Source organism: Centrocercus urophasianus, unplaced genomic scaffold, assembly GCF_019232065.1.
Source record: "Centrocercus urophasianus isolate 14NV4802_14NV808 unplaced genomic scaffold, USGS_Curo_1.0 seq_36, whole genome shotgun sequence".
Taxonomy (NCBI): domain Eukaryota; kingdom Metazoa; phylum Chordata; class Aves; order Galliformes; family Phasianidae; genus Centrocercus; species Centrocercus urophasianus.
In genome coordinates, this window is record NW_024884933.1 from 2,138,406 (window position 1) to 2,147,021 (window position 8,616).

Below are 8,616 nucleotides of genomic sequence, written 5' to 3' on the forward strand. Positions count from 1 at the left end.
GAACGTTCTACAACACTTTGCTTTGCTTTTTCCCTGCCTTTTTCTCCTTTCCTCATTCGCTTCTCCTCCGCTCCTCTTTTCTCTCTCCTTCTACCTTTCTCCTTCCCATTAAAGCTCACAGCCCAGTGAAACCCCGTCCACTGCCGTCTTTCACTTACGATAATTGTTCAGAACAGGAAGGGCTCTGTTTCTGTACAGATGCAATTAATCTAACAGAGGCTGCTGCATGAAACACTGGCACGGCCCTGCCCAAATCGCAGCTACCTGCAGGGCTCAGATGGGCCCCGATGGCTCCGTTTGAATCCAGAGATCAGAGGGGTTGGAAGGGATGGTGGTAAGAAAGCAGCAGCTGTGCTGAAAGTTGTGCTGGGAGAAGCAAAGGAAGTTTGGAGATGGCAAAGAAGGCTGGAGGCTGTCAGCAGAGCAATGCTTTCCTGCTGCTTGGTTCCTTCCAGCCCCAGGATAATAGGATGTTGTAAATAAGCAGGATGGCAAAATCCTGCTTCCATCATCGCTTTCTTATCCTGCTGGATGCAACCTACCTGGCCCCAAACTGCTCAGCCCCAGAAGGGCCAACAATAGACAAAGGAGCTGCCTTTTGCCCCCGCCACCGTTGGCAGGACTCAATTTCCCTGTTCTTTCCCCCTCTGCATCACGGGGCTGAAGGTGGGTTTTGGACTCAGCCCTGCCTGCTCCTCAGGGCCAACACAACCAGCCCCTGCCCCAGGGGGGTGTTTTATTCTGCGTGATGAAAGAGGAGACAGCGGAGTTTTGGAAGCAACATCTCAGGTCTGTGGATAAGGAAAAAAAATCAGCTGGAGGCACAACCAGAAATGAAGCAACTGACCACAGACATTGAGATGAAATTCACCCAAATGTGTCGCGTCCTCAGTTCAGCATTTGGATGATTTCTGTGGGATCTCAGCCGGGCTGTGATTATTTGGAGCGTGCAGCCATGTAAGCCAGCCTGTGGTTCACTCACTGCTTCCTACTATTCATTTGTGTTCCAGTGCTGTAAACAGCCAAACAGCAGAAAGGGAAACACGGCCATCTGTACATCTGGGGGTGGGGGAGTGCAAGAAGCAGACTGCAGGTTTTCTGGTGTCAGAAGAAGCAGGCAGAGGTGCTGTGTGACTTGCTGGCTCGCTGGCTGTGGGATGGAGGAAGCTGCTGAGAGGCTGTCGGAGCCCCAGGCCAACATTTTCCCCCTTTTTAATGGCGATGCAGCATCACAGCCAGAACAAGGAGCGAAGACCTGCTGCTTGTAGATGTCATTCGGACGGATGGTGGCCAAGGCGCGGGCTGGAGGCGGCTGCACTGCAGCTGGGAGCAGAGGGGAGGCAGAGCAGGGAGGTGATGCAGGCAGAGATGAGCAGTTCTCACAGCGAGGCCCCTCGAGTCCCTGCCAGGTTTGCCGACATCAGCAGCACTTTTACACTCCTCTCTTGCTGGCTCCTGCTCACCGTAGGCTCTGGGAACTTCCTGCCTGCCCCCAAAACACTGGCGCCAAACCACACTGCTGCTCCCATGCCAAGCAGTGCGATATGTGGTTCAGTGTGACACGACGCTGCAGTCTCACCTCACCAAATTCAGGTGCCTAGAAGGTCTGTGCCCTGATGGACATTACACCTCCGCCCTTTCCCTTGCTGCTGGATCACAGCACAGCCGAAATCCACTCTCAGGTCTCTGGGAGCTTCCCTCCCTCACCCACTGCTGCTGTTTTGGGCCTGCTGACAAACGCCCGCAGTGCCAGGGGCTCCCCGCTTGTCAGGACAGGACTAGGAGCTGTAGGCGTGAGAATTAACAGGGTGTATTTGGAAGTTAAAAATAAAATGATTCCTTTTATTTGTGTCTTAGCGCAGATTCCAAGGCGACCTGCCCATGGCTGGATGCTAGAAAACACATGAAGGGAAAGGCAGCTGGGAAAAGGGAGCGCCTGTGTTGGTGAAGGAGCTGCTCTCAGTCATCTCAGCTCAACCCACCTCACCACGCTCAGCTCACTCCAGCTCTCGTTTGCAGAAGGCACGACGTGGTGGTGCAGATCCCTGGGGTCCTCAGGAATCCTCTGCTCTGGCCAAGCGGGGCAGCTGGTCACACGGCTCCTAAACAAACCTGGAGGCATCTCCAAGATCGGGATCTCAACTTGCTGTGTCCAAGAGCAGATGTGGGTGAGGGAAGGAGCAGTGCTCATGTCAGGAGATGGATTCAAAGACTTCACTGCTCAGCAAGCGAGAAAACTGGAGTCATTTCTCATCACTTCATGAGATGAAGGGAGGGGCCAGCAGGGGCCAGTAGGGTGTGAGCTGCACCTCCTCACCAAGGCATGTGCTTTTAAACCCCTGGGATGCATGCAGAGCATCTGGCTTTGCAACAGAGTTAATGGGAGGCTGAAGGAGAAAAGGTTCAGTTGTGGGGGTAATTTGGACCATCCACCTCCAGCAGAACGCAGCTTTGGGGTAACAGCTGAGCCCTCTGTGCGGGCACAGCAGAAAGACGTGAGCTGCAGTGCCTTTCTCTGGGTTAGCTGGCGTGCTAGGAAGCCCAACACACAGAAATGTGCACCAAAGATGTGCAAAAAGGCAGGACCTGTGGGCAGACTCGGCTGGCAGGGTCTGTGCTCAGGAGTAAGGGAAAAGGATTTATCATCGAGCTCATTAGAGAACATCTGGGCTCAGCAAAAGACCTGGAATGCGACTCAGCACGGGGCGCTCCTCTCTTCTCCAGTGCTGGGAATGTGAGCTCCTGCAGGGTGAGACTCGAGCCAGCTGTTTCCTCTAATCCCAGCAGCCTTCCTGCCGTGGGGTCCCGATGCTCTCAGCATGCAGGAGAGAACGAGAAAGTCCTGCTCCCTCCCCTTGGTGGCTGGGATTAATGGTTTCTCTGCAGTGCCAATGCGTTTTGGGGCCCTGGGGCAGCAGTAAAAAACAAAGTAGTACCCCTCCCATCTGCCAGCAAGTCCAAGTGTGTTTAATTGCTTTTCTTTCCACCTTGCCCATTGCTGCCGCTCGCAGGCATGCTAGGCCCCTCCGTCCCTCCCTCTCCCACTTCCCCAGCAGCTCAGGTCACGCAAAACTCTTCAGTTCAACCCACGTCTGCAGGGATGGTTTCTATCTGGGAAGGCTGCGACGAAGGCTGGGCTTCATTCACAGCTGCTCTCCTCCCTAAGAGTTCAAACTTTTTTTCCCCCTTCCACTTCCAAAATATCATTTCCCTCTGACTCCATTACAACCAGTTAACCCCCCCATCACCACCTTCACTGCAATCCTCTTCTATTGATTGCTTTCCTTGCAGAGCTGCCTGATGGCCCCAGCCATGTCACCATAGGTGCTTGTCTGTGTTTAGGGACAATTCTGGCACCGAAGCGCCTCCAAAGTGTCAACCAGCAGCACAGACTTAGAACACACATGGGCACAGGGAACATTTTGCACATTACCAAAAGGAAGCCAGCGCCTGCCTCAAGTGGGGTGGCTCAGCCCACAGCAGTACCGTGTGCTGCTGCATGGCAAGAGACAAATTCACTGCCTTTAAGAAGAACACCTGCAATCAGAAGGCTTGAAGTCCTTCTTTCTTCAATCCTGGTGCCACCACAGTTGCTGAACATTCTTTTTAAAAGAAGGCAATGGAGAAAAAAAGGAAGAATACGTGTTCACTAATAGCTTGAACTGCTCTTCTCCCACTCCCCACAGCTCACAGAAGGTAAAGGCAAATATTGTCCTCAAGGTGATAGCAGGATTTTCATACTTTTGAGGGTGTGGCTGCTAACCTCACCATAACGCGGGATCCTGAGCAATTTGCTTTCATTCCCTCCCTCCCCTCCTGCCCCGAAGCAGGAGCGTGATTTTGGAGTATGTGAAGCAGCTAGTTCTATTGCAGCTGGTGAGGAACTGAGCACAACCTGCCAGGGGACACAGCCAGAAGTCTTGGCTTGTCATTGCTTTCTTCAGCATGCCAAGAGGTCTGAGCCATTGTTCACTATTCTGCTTTTGATTTTTCTAACAGGGGTAGATAGGGACTGACAGGGATTGATTCAGCAGCTCCTCTGGTGTATGACAAGAGTTAACACTGAAGCCTCAGTGAAATCACTAGAGCTCATCCTGTGCTCCCAGGAGTCACAGTGACCTTTTCTCTATCTGCCAGCCCACCTCTATTTATACCTAATATGGATATAAAATCCACAGCTGAGCCCATCGTAAAGCACAGCCTCCCTCCAGCATGTCGCCTACCAGGATGCTCCCAAAGATTGAAGGGAATTACTTCTCAGGCACAGGAGAACCCAGCAAGTTCAGTTCCTGCAGCCCCAGGCTGATGTCCATCATCCAAAGATGCATTTATTGATGCATGAAATACCTCAGTTCTGAGTGATTATCTACGACACCATGTAAACTTCAGAGAGAACTAAACAGAAAATGGGCCCTGGTGCCCAGAAGAAAAGGGAACAAAAGCACACGCCATCAGCTGTTCCTTCAACCCAAACCAAGGAAGAGAAAACAGGCGAAAGGGAGGAGCTGGGAGGACAAAGCAGTCATGATCAGCATAGGAATAGGTTGTCTTCCATCTGAGAAGCGTGCCAGGGACATCTTCAGGAAGTGCCTAACAGCGTCCTTGGGCTGAAAGATTTCTGCATTTTCATACCAGATTAAGCCATGGGACAGAGATCAGAACAGTGCAGCCAACCTTTACAGCCTTGGAAGTTCAGCAGAACTTGTGGCCAACACAGATCATCTGATATGAATCCATGTGTGTTACAGGTCATTAGGCTTCACCCGGTTACTCCCATGCTGAGCGCTGCAACTTGCATTTCAGACACTGAGAGTTGAAAAATGCACCCACTGCTCTGCTGGCTTACCCCATCTCACTGCTTACAATCCAGTGCCTCCCTCCCAGCTGCAGGGGTCAAGCTTCAGTCTCACTGCCTCTCATTGTACCTCTCCCCATTAGTAAACCCTGCTCCCGTGTTTTGTTTCTTCTTCCTTTCCAGGAAGTCAGCTCCATATTTTAATCCAGCCACCTCCTGCAGCTGGAAGAACAGTTTCTCTCAGTGCACATTCCTGATGCCAGTTTGTTCAAGAACCATTCTGACCATTTTTGCACCTGTACCTTGTCCTTCTGGCATCCTCAAATTGCTGAATCTCACCTCGGAGTGAAGCAGGGCTCAAAGCCACGGCCAAGTGAATCACAGGATCACAGAATCACAGAATCACAGGGGTTGGAAGGGACCTCCAGAGCTCATCGAGTCCAACCCCCTGCCAAAGCAGGTTCCCTACAGCAGGTCGCACAGGTCAGCATCCAGGCAGGTCTTGAACATCTCCAGAGGAGGAATACTTTCCCCAAGTGGGGAGAATATTGTTACTTCCGTTCTACAGGGGACAAAACCGAGGTGCTGTCTGTCACGACTGGACTCCTAAATCCTCAGGGACCACATGGCTCATGGGATTAGTAAGGGTCTGGGGTTAAGCTTTTAGTCACTGCTACTTCAAATGCTACACTGAGGGGGAGGAAGAGTTCTCTGCCTTAAACTTCTGAAAAGAAACACACTCCTTCATATAGCGAGAGATTTATGAACTGAATTTGAACTGATAAGGGCATGACCTTTTCTAGGAAGGGATACACACTTCTAACCCAGAGCTGGAGTCTTTACAAGCAGTACCAATAAAGACTGTAGATGACGAGTGATTTATTAGTCACCAACAACTTTCTCAGCATCTTTATAAGCAACGGGAGGTGGGTACCCACCACCACCAGGAATATCCAGCTTTACACGGCCAGCAGTGCAGTACAGCTAAGTGCTGACAGCCAGAAGTCACCAGAGAAAGAGATCCACAGCTGAATTTCCATAAACTCTGTTCCCTTTTAGCTTGTCTCAGTTAAGCATTTCACTGTGGGTGGGCTATAGGCTGGGCCATCAGGGCAGCTGAGACACTGTACACATTGCACGCAGCTGCCTACTGGCGTTAGTGTGCCAAAATTCACACCAGTCCCTTTTACAAAGGCGGAGATGGAGTGGGAGAAGGGGAAAAAAAAGGAAAAGTTGGTTCACTTCTTACTGTTAGGGTGTGTGTGGGAGGAAGGCAGAACAACAAAACCCAGAGCAAAAGGAAGGGGCGGCAGTGCCTGCTGAAAGAAGGGGTCTCCTGAGCAGGAGATCACATCTCCAGCTCTGCCATTAGCCTCTTCCTTCCAGCTCAAGCAGAAGAGCTCTTGCTCTGATTAGGAGTCACTGCACCAACCAAGTCTCCTTTAGTCCATTCAGACACCTGCTGCTTGCCTTCCAAACAAGCATCTTTGTGCATCTTTTTGCGTTGCTCTGCAAAACCGGAGGGAACCCAATGAAAACATCTTGAAAACCAGTTCTTTCTCCTCTGGAGAATCACCCTCGTGAACCCTCTACAAGAGCTGAGTCTTTTGGAATGGCTTCCTCCGTTCTTTTAGGATCTGTGGGGAGCTCCACATTGATGGGTCATTCTGGATCCTTTCAGTCCTTCCCCATTCCTATTGGGATATCTGTGGGTTCCCCCCATCTTTGGGGCACGCTCCATCTATGAACATCCTACATCTATGGGTTACCCCCTTTCTTATGGATCCTATGCATGCCCCCCTGTCCTATGGGTCCCACCTCGTATCTGTGGGTCCCTATGGTTCTCCCCATTCCTACTGGGGTATCTATGGGCCTCTATTTATCTCCCCCTCTGTTACTTAAGTTCATCTTTAAGGTGGATCTACTATGGCTGTGACCAAGGTCTGGGATCTTGCTGAGGTCATTTGTTCCTGACACAGGTCCTGTGCCATGGGAAGGCATCCCAGATGTGGCTGTGATGCTGAGAGCTGGGAATACATTTCAGTATCTTCTCAGTTTGTCACACACAGGTTTACACCAAAGTCAATACTGTTTGCATTAGCGATTGTAAAAACAATCATTCATAAAACAGAATCCCTAATTCATCGGGTGTTTTCCATGAAGAACTGGAGGCAATGTCAGGACAGCAGTTACAGAACATACCTTCTGCAGACTCCCAGACCGTGAAGAGGGCAGCCTTCCCTGAGACTCCACGACCTGCCAAGTGAAAAAGCAGTCAGAAAGGAAGGCTGATGGAGGCAATGGCTGAAAACTGGAACCAGAGCCCCAGCAGCGTGCCGCGTTCCCTCCAACACTTACCAACAGTCTGGGCTGCAGCGTCTCCCATTTCCAAAATGGGAACTACAAACCATTTTTACCCTTTCATCCTAACTGTTTAGTTTGCAAACTCTCCGTGGCAGAGCCTAATTTTTGTTTGTGTGTGCAGCACTTCGTACAGCAGGGTCCTGACCTTGGCAGGGGCTCCTCGGCATGACTGGAATACAAAGAAATGACGCTATCTTGATCAAACACGGAGAACTCAGATAAACAACAGAAAAGCAGCTTGATGTTTCTTTCTGCAGGCTCTGCTTCCCGTGACTTGTTTATCCATCTCAGAGCCTCAGCAGACATCTAATCAAGCTGTTAGGAGTTAGATTTGTGGTCAGTCGAGCACTCGGGGAGTTGTTAAATGTTCAAAACCAGTTCTGTTCAGCAAACAGCTACTTTCATTTTGTTCCTTCTCGCAGATAGAAATAGGGTTTCTTTATTCACTGCATACCCAGTTTTCCCATTAAAATTACATCAGGGTGACACAGGAACTTCTTCACTAAAAGGTGTCATTAAGTTTCAGGTAGAGACACCTGGCATTTTAGGCCTATCTTGCTTGCACTTTTTGGTACCGATCCAAATCACACACAGTTAGATGAAGCAATGATTTCAGCAGGCTTAAGAAAGAAGGAAAAATATGATAGTTTCCAGATGAGTGTATTCTACTAAATTTAACATGCCGCTTGGTGCTTAGAATTTCCACTTTTTCCCCTTCCATTTATGTAATTAGAAATCAAGCAGCAAGAAACTGTTCCTATTCCAACCTCAGTTTTGAACAGTATGGTTACAGAGGTTTGTCCTCACAAGGAGTTTTGTACAGCTTACATGGTCAGGCTCAAAAAGAGGGTCTGAATAATATGATTTTAATCACACCAGAACAGATACAGGCTGACTGTGCACAAGTTATGTAGGCAGATATATAAAAAATACATGTCAATATAAATAACAAGAAGCAAGGCAGCTGTGCAAATCAAAACCAGTCATTTCTCACCAAACAACACTGGCTGAAGCTTTTCTGCATGCTGACAGTCATATTCTGAGGGTCGCTGCCACTTCTGGTTCTCTTGGTTCTTACCCAGGTTGATGCTCTTCTCTCCAGCTGAACCTGTTGGCTTCCCAGGCTGCTAGCACTGCAGCACACACGCACAGAACTCAATAAAAACACTTTCCAAACCACAGAGGAGCTATGGCTCCAAAATACATAGCTCCAATTAAAAATTGGGGCCAGATAAAATGATTCAAAATTGGGAAGAGATCCTGTTTCCAATAAGCTGTTTTGATCTGATGGATGAAGGCAGTCCGGCAAGGGAGGAGATGGAAAAACAAGGACATGCTGAAGCACTGAGCCTGGATGGTATCATGCTTTGACAGAATTTAACGCTGCTCTGGCATGAAAGCAATTTTATTTCATAAGTCCCTTGCTCTGGGCTAGCTCTCCAGCTTCTGTTGACTCT